At 42.7% G+C, this 14,355-nt stretch overlaps 2 pseudogenes; both read right to left on the bottom strand.

Moving 5' to 3' along the window:
* Positions 1-339: 339 nt before the first annotated feature.
* On the bottom strand, positions 340-498 carry LOC150092147 (5.8S ribosomal RNA; annotated as a pseudogene).
* A 17-nt stretch (positions 499-515) lies between these two features.
* LOC150092146 (small subunit ribosomal RNA) lies at positions 516-1,122 on the bottom strand (annotated as a pseudogene; the record flags this gene model as incomplete).
* Positions 1,123-14,355: the final 13,233 nt, after the last annotated feature.

The following is a 14,355-nucleotide window of genomic DNA, read 5'->3' as shown; positions in this document are numbered from 1 at the left end:
ACAATATTCAGGAACACGTTCCGCGTGAACGGAACAATATAAATGCGCCGCACGAAAAAAAATATAAAAAAATTTTTCTTGATGTGAACCGGCGGCTGTAACGCGGCACTGTAGTCGCGACGCAAGCGGTCGTTTTCATCGCGTTTTCACGCGATACATGGCGTTTCATGGTCACGCATTCTCTGTCTCTGCCACCCTGCACTTAGGCCGACCGAACGTTTCGTAGAAACTCTCGGAGACGGCCAAGTAGGATGCCTGCGGACGAGGGCGTTCTCGGAAGTCGAGAGAAGCCCCCAGGATCGGAACTGGCACGCAGACAAACCTTCGGAAATCGTTATCCGACCCTCAGACAGGCGAGGCCCGGGGAGTTACCCGAGGCCACAACGTGCGTTCGAAAAATCAGTGCTCAATGTGTCCTGCAATTCACACCAAGTCTCGCAGCTCGGTGGACAAGACGATGGACGACCCGTCTGGAACTGAGATCCAACTACGAGCTTTTTAACTGCAACAACTTTAATATACGCTATTGGAGCTGGAATTACCGCAGCTGCTGGCACCAGACTTGCCCTCCAATAGATCCTCGTTAAAGGATTTAGAGTGTACTCATTCCAATTACGAGTGCTCAATAGAGTCCCGTATTGTTATTTTTCTTCACTACCTCCCCGTGCCGGGAGCAGGTAATTTGCGCGCCTGCTGTCTTCTTTGGATGTGGTAGCCGTTTCTCAGTCTCCCTCTCCGGAATCGAACCCTGCTTCCCCGTTACCCGTTACGACCATTGTAGGCGCATAACCTACCATCGACAGTTGAAACGGCAGACACTTGAAAGATGCGTCGCCGGTACGAGACCGTGCGATCTACTCAAAGTTATCCAGAGTCACCAGGAGTTTCGGACCGAAGCCCGATTGGTCTTGGTCTAATAAAAGCGCTCGTCCCCGACGGTCGGAGCTTTGCTGCATGTATTAGCTCTGGAATTACCACAGTTATCCAAGTAAAAAGGTACGATCTAAGGAACCATAACTGATTTAATGAGCCATTCACGGTTTCACCTTGCTTAGGCATGTACTTAGACATGCATGGCTTAAACTTTGAGACAAGCATATGAATACTGGCAGGATCAACCAGGTAGCATTCGATAACATTCGAATGCAATGAACGCTGCAGCCTCGCCACCGCGTTCGCTTTTCAGAGTTTCGACTGCATCGCAGTCGGTGTGCTCCGACTCCCGGAGCACCGCGGTACTCGCTTACCGATTCGTACAGAAATCGTTCTGAGGAGCGGTTCGCCTCGACCCCATCCCGTGCATCACACGGACGTCGGCTTCGACTTCGTTAGAAATCTTGGCGCTCGGTCGCAGAGGTAGCAAACTAATTGGTTAGAAATGCATCTCCAGAAGCCGCTTGCTCAGACGAATTCACGTGCAGAGCTCTGCGACGGGAGTTGGGCGTTGTAGATCAACGGACCATACCTGGGAAACGTTAGGGAGATGCAGGATGAAACCACGTGTCCACGTGACCGTCACGACACCGCAACGCACCATTATCGGCATTCATTCTCTTTCTACTACCACCGCAATCGCCACTTCTACCACCACCATCACCAACATTACCACCACCACCATCACCACTTTTCAATTTTAATTCGTATTAGAATTCTTTTTCATTTGTTTAACTCGTTACCATTTCACTATTTATTTATTAGGGCGGAATATTCACTGCATTTACTGGCGGCTCGCCTTATGGCTCATCACTGCCTGTGCTTGCTTGCCAGGTGCGTACTCCTGCCGTGGGTCGCTCCGTCGACGATGGGGGTGGGGGGGGGGGGGGGTGGGGGGGGGGGGGGGTGGGGGGGGGGGGGGGTGGGGGGGGGGGGGGGTGGGGGGGGGGGGGGGTGGGGGGGGGGGGGGGTGGGGGGGGGGGGGGGTGGGGGGGGGGGGGGGTGGGGGGGGGGGGGGGTGGGGGGGGGGGGGGGTGGGGGGGGGGGGGGGTGGGGGGGGGGGGGGGTGGGGGGGGGGGGGGGTGGGGGGGGGGGGGGGTGGGGGGGGGGGGGGGTGGGGGGGGGGGGGGGTGGGGGGGGGGGGGGGTGGGGGGGGGGGGGGGTGGGGGGGGGGGGGGGTGGGGGGGGGGGGGGGTGGGGGGGGGGGGGGGTGGGGGGGGGGGGGGGTGGGGGGGGGGGGGGGTGGGGGGGGGGGGGGGTGGGGGGGGGGGGGGGTGGGGGGGGGGGGGGGTGGGGGGGGGGGGGGGTGGGGGGGGGGGGGGGTGGGGGGGGGGGGGGGTGGGGGGGGGGGGGGGTGGGGGGGGGGGGGAAGTATGAAAATTGAATACAGGGCGCTGTTATCGAACTAATGTTGATTTTTTAAAATTTCCATATCATCCGATTAAATTCTTATTAGCATAGATTGATACATATCAATGCCCTATGCCCATATAAAAAGTTTGATATCACTGGAATCATTTTCCAGCGAGTATCAGCGTATTGTTGCTGTAAGATTGAAAACAAGCAGATTTTGACAAAAAAACACGAAAAAATTCACTTTTTGCAAAATTTCACGGAAAGGTTATTTTCCTGTTTTACACACACAAACGCTATCAGATGAAGCTATTTGAGTGTATTTAAGTGTATTTCGTTATATGGCACATAATTTAACGCAGTCGTTATTAATGAAACCAGCAATACATAGTACAGTGCTTTCTTGTTTGGAAGGTGACCCTGAAGGTTGAACTGAATCCACACCCTTCAGGTTCATGTTCCCTCGTTAGGGAGGATGAACCTGAAGGTTGCACTCACTTCACTCCCTTCAGGTTCATGTGCCCTAGTTAGGGATGATGATGCTCAAGGTAGAACGAAGTCGCCAGCCGATCTACCTTGAGCATCACCCTCCCTCTAAATGAAAGTCGCTATTTTTGTACCTTGAGGGTCAACTACCTTCAGGAAATATTTAATAAATGAGTAACACAAACATGACTATTTACAAGTATGAAAATTGAATACAGGGCGCTGTTACTAAACAAATTTTGATTTTTTTTTAAATTTCCATATCATCCGATTAAGTTCTTATTAGTATAGTTTGATACATATCAATGCCCTATGCCTATATAAAAAGTTTGGTTTCACTGGAATCATTTTCCAGCGAGTATCAGCGTATTGTTGCTGTAAGAGTGAAAACAAGCAGATTTTGACTAAAAAACACGAAAAAATTCACTTTTTGCAAAATATCACGGAAACGTTATTTTCGTGTTTTACACACACAAACGCTATCAGATGAAGCTATTTGAGTGTATTTAAGTGTATTTCGTTATATGGCACATAATTTAACGCAGAGGTTATTAATGAAACCAGCAATACATAGTACAGTGCTTTCTTGTTTGGAAGGTGACACTGAAGGTTGAACTGAATCCACACCCTTCAGGTTCATGTTCCCTCGTTAGGGAGGATGAACCTGAAGGTTGAACTGACTTCACACCCTTCAGGTTCATGTTCCCTAGTTAGGGATGATGATGCTCAAGGTAGAACGAATTCGCCAGCCGATCTACCTTGAGAATCACCCTCCCTCTAAACGAAAGTCGCTATTTTTGTACCTTGAGAGTCATCTTCCTTCAGGAAATATTTAATAAATGAGTAACACAAACATGACTATGTACAAGTATGAAAATTGAATACAGGGCGCTTTTATCGAACTAATGTTGATTTTTTTAAAATTTCCATATCAACCGATTAAATTCTTATTAGCACAGTTTGATACATATCAATGCCCTATGCCTATATAAATATATATATATAAATCTTGCTATCTTTAGTAATGAAACAAATAAATAAATAATTAAATATGTATATATATATAATATAAAAAGCAGAAAATATGATCATAATAAGAAACTTAAATAATATTATGCAGAGAGCAATCATAATAATGTTAACATAAGAAGAGTATGATATAGACGGTCGGGATGATGACCCTGAAGGGTGTCGCAAACAAAATGTATACGTTCGCGTTCTGGGCGACGGAGTTTTGTCTTTAACTTTCCGACTTCCTTGAGGCTCATGATCCCTCTTTCTCGGTGCACTTGCCGATGCCGTCTGACTGCTGGCGTGCTTCGGCATAGGTGCACGTACTCAGTACCGTTTCGAAGTGCTATTGCTGCGTATCGCAGCAATAGCACTTAAAAATTTGGCAATGTTTAGTTGATTGACAGATAAGTATATGGCATAGGAGGAAAACACCAACACGACATTGGCATTTTCATTGCCGTACTAGTGGTTTACTTTAACGAATGGTTATTTGCGATGTGCGACAGATCCGCCTCTTCATATACTGTTACCATTGGACTGTTTTCTCCTGAAATGGACCAATGAGGCTAAAGCGTTTCGCAGTTCTATACTAGGAGGAGAGGTCCTCTTGCAGGACGGAGGAGATTAAAGACTAATGAATGTCTCGTCGACGGAGTGACCCACGGCAGGAGCACGCACCCGGCAAGCAAGCACAGGCAGTGATGAGCCATAAGGCGAGCCGCCATTAAGTGCAGTAAGTATTCCGCCCTAATAAATAAATAGTGAAATGGTAACGAGAAAAACAAATGAAAAAGAATTCTAATACGAATTCAAATTGAAAAGTGGAGGTGATGGTGGTGGTGGTACCGTTGGTGATGGTGGTTGTAGTATTGGCGATGGTGGTGGTAGTAATAAGAGAATGAATGCCGATAATGGTGAGTTGCGGTGTCGTGACGGTCACGTGGACACCTGGTTTCCTCCAGCCTCTCCGTAACGTTTCCCAGGTATGGTCCGTTGATCTACAACGCACAACTCCCGTCGCAGCGCTCTGCACGTGAATTCGTCTGAGCAAGCGGCTTCTGGAAATGCATTTCTAACCAACGAATTTGCTGCGTCTGCGACCGAGCGCCAAGATTTCTAACGAAGTCGAAGCCGATGTCCGTGCGATGCACGGAATGGGGTCGTGGCGAACCGCTCCTCAGAACGAGGTCTGTACGAATCGGTAAGCGAGTACCGCGGTGCTTCGCGAGACGGAGCACACCGACTGCGATGCAGTCGAAACTCTGAGAAGCGAACGCGGTGGTTCGTATTCTGACTGGGAGATTTGTCTCCTCTGAGAGACACTTTCCCTGGCAACGCATGTTCGGAGCATTTCCGTGTCCTTCCCGCTCCGGAAAACTGATGAAAAACTAGGACGGGAACGAATAAATTGTATCCAGAGCATTTCCGTGCCCTGACGAGATTGGAAAATTATTCGTGGAGCATTTCCGTGTCCTGACGAGATTGGAAAGTTAAACATGGAGCATTTCCTTGTTCTGACGAGATTGGAAAGTTACACATGGAGCATTTCCGTGTCCTGACGAGATTGTAAAGTTCTACGTGGAGCATTTCCGTGTCCTGACGAGATTGGAAAGTTACACATGCAGCATTTCCGTGCCCTGAAAGATTGGAAAGTTATACATGGAACATTTCCGTGTACTGTTAAGCGTTGAAATTTATACCTGGAGCATTGCCGTGTAATGTTCAGCATTGAAAGTTAAACATCCAGCATTTCCGTGTCCTGGTGAGTGGGGAAAGTTATACATGCAACGTTTCTGTTTCCGGTGAGTTTGGAAAGTTATACATGGAGCATATCCGTGTCCTGATCAGTGTGCAATGTTATACCTGCAGCATTTCTATGTCCAGATGAGCATTGAAAATTATTCATGGAGCATTTCCGTGTACTGATGAGCGATAGAAGTTAAACATCCAGCATTTCCGTATCTTGAGTATGGAAAGTTATATATGCAGCATTTCCATGTCCCTGTGAATTTGGAAAGTTATACATGGGGATTTTCCATGTCCTGATCAGTGTGGAAAGTTATACCTGCAGCATTTCTGTGCCCTGATGAGTGTTGAAAGTTTTCCATGCAGCATTTCTATGTCCTGATGAGGGTTGAAAGTTTTCATGCAGCATTTCTGTGTACTAATGAGCGTTGAAAGTTATACATGGAGCATTTTCGTGTCCTGATGAGCGTTGAAAGTTATACATGGAGCATTTCCGTTTCCTGATGAGTGTGGAAAGTTATACATGCAGCACTTCTCTGTCGCAGTGAGTGTGGAAACTTACACATGCAGCAGTTCGGTGCATTGATCACCATGGAAAGTTATTCATGCAGTATTTCCAAGTCCGATGAGCATTGAAAGCCCTAAATGATTAATAATTATTCATGATTCCAGACTGATAAATAAATGTTAATGTGATTTTATGTATTTTCAATATATAGTTTTCATCCTTTACCATTGTCATGCTATGTTATTCGTCTATTATACACTTCCTATAGGCAGATGACTTTCAAGGACACGAAAAAAGCAACTTTACTATAAGGGAGGGTGATGTTGAAGGTAGTTCGGTTAGCGACTACGTTCTACCTTGAACATCATCATCCCTACCGAGGGAACTTGACCCTGAAGGTAGTGGAGTCAGTTCAACCTTGAGGGTCACCTTCCCTAGATTTCAATCCGTGTCTGATAATTATATTCTGTACAGATATGCACCCATTCAACTTTCCAATGTTTTCTAATAGGAGTCTTGTCGTGCGGAGGATATGTACCAATCCTTACATTTCGGATATTTCATGAATATTTATCAATCTGTCAGATAATTTTATTTACTTTCGATGCACGGACTATTTGTAATCTATTTTCCGTGTATAATATTAACCGTTAACCATTGCCATGCTTATGGTACTCATCTATTAAATATTTCCTGAAGGTAGATGACCCTCAAGGTACAAAAATAGCGACTTTCATATAGAGGAAGGGTGATGCTCAAGGTACATTGGCTGGCAAACGAGATCTACCTTGAGTATATCATCGTCCCTAAAGAGGGCACATGATCCAGAAGGTAGTGGATTCAGATCAACCTTGAGGTTCAACTTTCCTTGATTTCAATCCGTGTCTGATAAATATATTCTCTACAGATATGCACCCATTCAACTTTCCAATGTTTTCTAATAAGAGTCTTGTGCGGAGGATATGTATCAATCCTTATATTTCGGATATTTCATGTATATTTATCAATCTGTCCGATAATTTTATTCACTTTCGATCGACGAACTATTTGTAATTTATTTTCCGTGTATAATTTTCATTGTTAACTATTGCCATTCTTGTGGTACTCATCTATTAAATATTTCTGAAGGTAGATGACCCTCAAGTTAAAAAAATAGCGACTTTCATATAGAGGGAGGGTGAAGCTCAAGGTACATCGGCTGGCGACCGCGAACTACCTTGAGCATCATCGTCCCTAAAGAGGGCACATGACCCAGAAGGTAGTGGAATCAGATCAACCTTGAGGTTCAATTTTCCTTGATTTCAATCCGTGTCTGATAATTATATTCTCTATAGATATGCACCCATTCTACTTTCCAATGTTTACTAATGAGAGTGTTGTGCGAAGGATATGTATCAATCCTTATATTTCGGATATTTATGTATATTTATCAATCCGTCCGATAATTTTATTCACTTTCAATCGACGAACTATTTGTAATATATTTTCCAAATATAATTTTCATTGTTAACCATTGCCATTTTTGTGGTACTCACTATTAAATATTTCCTTAAGGTAGATGACCCTCAAGGTACAAAAATAGCGACTTTCATATAGAGGGAGTGTGATGCTCAAGGTACATCGGCTGGTAACCGCATTCAACCTTGAGCATCATCGTCCCTAATGAGGGAACATGACCCTGAAAGTTGTGGAGTCAGATAAACCTTGAGGGTCACCTTTACAAGATTTCAATCGATGTCTGATAATTATATTCTTTACAGATATGCACCCATTCAACTTTCCAATGTTTTCTAATAAGAGTCTTGTCGTGCAGAGGATATGTACCAATCCTTATATTTTGGATATTTCATGAATATTTATCAATCTGTCCGATAATTTTATTCACTTTCGATGGACGGACTATTTGTAATCTATCTACCGTGTATAATATTCACCGTTAACCATTGCCATCCTTATGGTACTCATCTACTAATATTTCCTAAAGGTAGATGACCCTCAAGGTACAAAAATAGCAACTTTCTTATAGAGGGAGGGTGATGCTCAAGGTACATCGGCTGTCAAATGCGTTCTAACTTGAGCATCATCGTCCCTAAAGAGGGAACATGATCCTGAAGGTTGTAGAGACAGTTCAACCTTGAAGGTCACCTTCTCTAGATTTCAATCCATGTCTGGTAATTATATTCTCTACAGATATGCACCCTTTCAACTTTCCAATGTTTCCTAATAAGAGTCTTGTCGTGCGGAGGATATGTACCAATCCCTACATTTCGGATATTTCATGAATATTTATCGATCTGCCCGATAATTTTATTCACGTTCGATGGACGGGCTATTTGTAATCTATTTTCCGTGTATAATATTCGTCGTTAACCATTGCCATGGTTGTGGTACTCATCTATTATATATTTTCTGAACGTAGATGACGCTCAAGGTAGAAAAATAGCGACTTTCATATAGAGGGAGGGTGATGCTCAAGATACATCGGCTGGCGGCTGCGTTCTACCTTGAGCATCATCGTCCCTAAAGAGGGAACATGAACCTGAAGGGTGTGGAGTCAGTTGAACCTTGAGGGTCACCTTCCCTACATTTCAATCCGTGTCTGATAATTATATTCTCTACAGATAAGAACCCATTCATCTTTCCATTGTTTTCTAATAAGAGTCTTGTCGTTCGGAGGATATATACCAATCCCTACATTTCGGATATTTCATGCATACGAATTAATCTGTCCGAGAAATACAGTCACTTTCGATCGACGGACTATTTGTAATCTATTTTCTGTATACAATTTTCATCCTTGTACTTTGTCATGCTTATTTTACTCATCTATTATATATTTCCTGAAGGTAGATGACCCTCAATATTCAAAATTACCGACTTTCATATTGAGGGAGGGTGATGCTCAAGGTAGATTGGCTGACAACTGCGTTCTACCTTGAGCATCATCGTCCCTACCAAGGGAACATGACCCTGAAGGTTTTGGAGTCAGTGCGACAGTTCAACCTTGTGGGTCACCTTCCCTAGATTTCAACCCGTGTCTGAAAAATATATTCTGTACGGATAAGCGACAACTCAGCTTTTCAATGTGTCCGTCTTATATTTCTTAATTTTTTCACATTGTCGAGCGGGAAATACGTATCAATCTTTAATTTTTCTCATACATCACGAATAATTACCAATCTGGCTGATAATTATAGTCAGTTTCGATAAACGGACCTTGAACGATGTTGAGATTGTGTTCCGCTCAGTCGTGTATTTAATGTAGATATGTGGCTCTCTGGGTACAAAAATAGCGAGCGCATTCGGATGGGAGGTTTAAGCTGAAGTGACTTTTGATGACGACATCGTATTACTTTCTGCTTCAACATCTCTATCGATGAGAGATCAATCACAAAGTACTTCGGCTGTTCTATATTCTGGTTATCCTTGCCTGGCTTTCAACTTTGTGGGGGGGGGGGGGTGCGTGCTTTGCGTTTATATTACGTGAGACTCTTTGTATATATTTTTGTGTATCGTAATATCTATGTGGTGGATTAAGATTTGTGTAGGTGTATGTGTATTTCTGGTAGTGTTTTTGTTTATGCTTTTCCTGAGTGTGTGGCATTGTGTGTGTTGGTTTATGTGCGCGTCGTTTTGTCTGAATATGTGTACGTATTTTGGGTGGTGGTGTGTGTGGTTTTGTCTGAGTGTTTGTGCGGAGGTGGTGGTGTGTGGCATTGTGTGTGTGTGGTGGATTGTGTGTGCTTTATCTGTGTGTGTGTTTGTGATAGGGATTTTGTGTGGTTTTTTCTGAGTGTTTGTGTGGCATTATGTGTGTGTGTTAGTGGCAGGGTTTGTGGCATTGTGTGTGTGGTGGTCTCATTCGAGTGTTTGTGGCAGTGTTTGTTGTATTGTCTCTGTGTGGTTGCTATATCTGTGTGTGTGTGCGATCATGGTGTCTGTGTGTGTGGTGGATTGTGTGTGTGTGTGTGTGTGGTGGATTATGAGTGGTTTTGTCTGTGTTTTTATTTGTGGTGTGGTTTTTGTGTGGTTTTCTCTGAGTGTGTGTGTGTGGCATTATGTGTGTGTGTTTGTCGCAGTGTTTTTTGCATTGTCTCTGTGTGGTTGCTATATCTGTGTGTGTGTGCTGTCGTGGTGTCTGTGTGTGGCGGGTTGTGTGTGTCTGTGGTGGATTATGTGTGGTTTTGTCTGTGTGTTTGTATTTGTGGTGGTGTTTTTTTTTGGTTTTTCCTGAGTGTGTGTGACATTATCTGTGTTTGTTTGTGGCAGTGTTTGTTGCATTTTCTCTGTGTGGTTGCTATATCTGTGTGTGTGTGCGATCGTGGTGTCTGAGTGTCGTGGGTTGTGTGTGTTTGTGGTGGATTATGTGTGGTTTTGTCTGTGTGTTTGTATTTGTGGTGGTGTTTTTGTGTGGTTTATTCTGAGTGTGTGTGGCATTATGTGTGTGTTTTTGTGGCAGTGTTTGCTATATCTGTGTGTGTGCCGTCGTGGTGTCTGTGTGTGGTGGGTTGTGTGTGTGCGGTCGTGGTGTCTGTATGTGGTGGATTATGTGTGGTTTTTTCTGTGTGTTTGTATTTGTGGTGGTGTTTTTGTGTGGTTTTCTCTGAGTTTTTGTCTGTGGCATTACGTGTGTGTGGTTGTGGCAGTGTTTTTTGCATTGTCTCTGTGCAGTTGCTATATCTGTGTGTATGGGATCGTGGTGTCTGAGTGTGGTGGGTTGTGTGTGTGTGTGTGTGTGTGGTGGATTATGTGTGTGATTTTTTGAGTGTGTGTGTATTATTGGTGGTGTTTGTTTGTGGTTTTTTCTATGTGAGTGTGTGGCGGATTATATGTGTGTTTGTGGTGGTTTGTTTGTCATTGTGTGAATGTGTAGTGGTTTCTGAGTGTTTGCTTGTGGCGGTGTGTGTGGCATTGTATGTGTGTGTTGTGGTTTATATGCGTTTGCTGGTGGCGGTGTGTGTGGCATTCTGTGTGTGTTGTAGATTATGTGTGTGTTTTGTCTGAGTGTATATTTGTGGTTTAGGTGCTTGCGTTTGTGGCCGTGTGTGTGGCAATGTGTGTGTGTGGTGGATTATGTGTGTGGTTTTGTCTGAGTGTGTGTTTGTGGTTTAGGTGCTTGTGTTTGTGGCGGTGTGTGTGTGGCATTGTGTGTGTGTGGTGGATTATGTGTGTGGTTTTGTCTGAGTGTGTGTGTATTTGTGTTTGTGTTTGTGTGTGCTTTTGTCTCTCAGTGTGTGTGTTGTGGTTTAGGTGCGTGTGTTTGTGGTGGTGTGTGTGGTGGATTATGTGTGTGGTTTTGTGGTTGCGTTTTGTTTCTCAGCGTGTTTGTGGCGGTGTGTTTGTGATTGTGTGAGTGTGTACTGGTTTATGCGAGTGTGTCTTGGTGGCGGTGTGTTTGGCGTTGTATTAATGTCTGGTGGTTTATGTGTGTGTGCTTGTGGCGGATTGTGTGTGTGGTGGATTATGTGCCTTTGATTGTGGCATTGTGTGTGGCGTTGGTGTGTCTTTGTCATATAATATATGTGGGGGAATGTATATGTGTATTATATGTGTGGTTGTGTGTGTTATCATGTACTACAGAAGAATATTATTTTCTATGTAACTTTTTGTGGTTTTGTGGTGGCGTTTTGTCTCTCAGCCTGTTTGTGGCGGTGTGTGTGTGAATGTGTGAGTGTGTATGGTTTTTGTGTGTGTGAGTGTGTGTGTGTGTGTTTGTGGCGGTGTGTGTGGCATTGTATGAATGTCTGGTGGTTTATGAGTGTGTGCTTGTGGTGTGTGTGTGTGTGTGTGGTGGATTATGTGCCTTTGTTTGTGGCATTGTGTGTGGTGTTGGAGTGCGTGTGTGTGTGTGTGTGTGTCATATAATATATGTGAGGGAATGTATATATGTATAATATGGGTGGTTGTGTGTGTTATCATGTACTAAAGAAGAATATTATTTTCTACGCAACATTTTAGAACAACAAGAACAATAATATATACAAATAAATTTTGTGTGTGTATCATTATGCAAAGTATATATATATATATATATATATATATATATATATATATATATATATATATTATCCTTTGTGTAATATATATATTAAGTTCTTATTAGCACAGTTTAATAATTATCAATGCCCAATGCCTACATAAAAAGTTGCATATCGCTGGAATCATTTTCCAGCGAGTATCAGCGTATTGGTGCTGTAAGAGTGAAAACAAGCAGATTTTGACTAAAAAACACGAAAAAATTCACTTTTTGCAAAATTTCACGGAAACGTTATTTTCGTGTTTTACACACACAAACGCTATCAGATGAAGCTATTTGAGTGTATTTAAGTGTATTTCGTTATATGGCACATAATTTAACGCAGAGGTTATTAATGAAACCAGCAATACATAGTACAGTGCTTTCTTGTTTGGAAGGTGACCCTGAAGGTTGAACTGAATCCACACCCTTCAGGTTCATGTTCCCTCGTTAGGGAGGATGAACCTGAAGGTTGAACTCACTTCACTCTGTTCAGGTTCATGTTCCCTAGTTAGGGATGATGATGCTCAAGGTAGAACGAAGTCGCCAGCCGATCTACCTTGAGCATTACCCTCCCTCTAAATGAAAGTCGCTATTTTTGTACCTTGAGGGTCATCTACCTTCAGGAAATATTTACTAAATGAGTAACACAAACATGACTATGTACAAGTATGAAAATTGAATACAGGGCGCTGTTATCGAACTAATGTTGATTTTTTTTAAAATTTCCATATCATCCGATTAAGTTCTTATTAGAATAGTGATACATATCAATGCCCTATGCCTATATAAAAAGTTTGGTATAACTGGAATCATTTTCCAGCGAGTATCAGCGTATTCGTGCTGTAAGAGTGAAAACAAGCAAGTTTTGACTAAAAAACACGAAAAAAGTCACTTTTTGCAAAATTTCACGGAAACGTTATTTTCCTGTTTTACACACACAAACGCTATCAGATGAAACGATTTGAGTGTATTTAAGTGTATTTCGTTATATGGCACATAATTTAACGCAGACGTTATTAATGAAACCAGCAATACATAGTACAGTGGTTTCTTGTTTGGAAGGTGACCCTGAAGGTTGAACTGAATCCACACCCTTCAGGTTCATGTTCCCTCGTTAGGGAAGATGAACCTAAAGGTTAAAATAATCGACACCCTTTAGGTTCATGTTCCCTCGTTTGGGACGATGATGCTCAAGGTAGAACGCAGTCGCCAGCCGATCTACCTTGAGCATCATCCTCCCTCTATATGAAAGTCGCTATTTTTGTACCTTGAGGGTCATCTACCTTCAGGAATTATTTAATAAATGAGTAACACAAACATGACAATGTAAAAGGATGAAAATTGAATAGTGGGCGCTTTATCGAACTAATGTTGAATTTTTTAAAAATTTGCATATCACCCGATTAAGTTCTTATTAGCGCAGTTTGATACATATAAATGCCCTATGCCTATATAAAAAGTTTCATATCGCTGGAATCATTTGCCAGCGAGTACCAGCGTATTGGTGCTGTAAGAGAGAAAACAAGCAGATTTTGACAAAAAAACACGAAAAAATTGACTTTTTGCAAAATTTCACGGAAACGTTATTTTCGTGTTTTACACACACAAACGCTATCTAATGAAGCTATTTGAGTGTATTTAAGTATATTTCGTTATATGGCACATAATTTAACGCAGAGGTTGTTAAAGAAACCAGCAATACACAGTATAGTGCTTTCTACCTTGTTTGAACATTATGTCGTTAGAGGGCGCTGTTATCGAACTAATGTTGAATTTTTTAAAAATTTGCATATCACCCGATTGAGTTCTTATTAGCGCAGTTTAATAGATAACACTGCCCTATGCCTATATAAAAAGTTTCATATCGCTCGGATCATTTTCCAGCGAGTATCAGCGTATTCGTGCTGTAAGAGTGGAAATAAGCAGCTTTTGACTAAAAAACACGAAAAAATTGACTTTTTGCAAAATTTCACAAATACGTTATTTTCGTGTTTTACACACACAAACGCTATCTAATGAAGCTATTTGAGTGTGTTTAAGTATATTTCGTTATATAGCACATAATTTAACGCAGAGGTTGTTAAAGAAACCAGCAATACACAGTATAGTGCTTTCTACCTTGTTTGGACATTATGTCGTTAGAGAGCGCTCTTATCGAACTAATGTTGAATTTTTTAAAAATTTGCATATCACCCGATTAAGTTCTTATTAGCACAATTTGATACATATCAATGCCCTATGCCTATATAAAAAGTTTCATATCGCTCGGATCATTTTACAACGAGTATCAGCGTAT

The sequence above is a fragment of the Typopeltis vanoorti genome, unplaced genomic scaffold, assembly GCF_054136105.1.
Source record: "Typopeltis vanoorti isolate ZY-2024b unplaced genomic scaffold, IOZ_Tvanoo_1.0 HiC_scaffold_37, whole genome shotgun sequence".
In the NCBI taxonomy this organism is placed as follows: Eukaryota; Metazoa; Arthropoda; class Arachnida; order Uropygi; family Thelyphonidae; genus Typopeltis; species Typopeltis vanoorti.
This window is presented reverse-complemented; position numbering and strand designations above follow the sequence as displayed.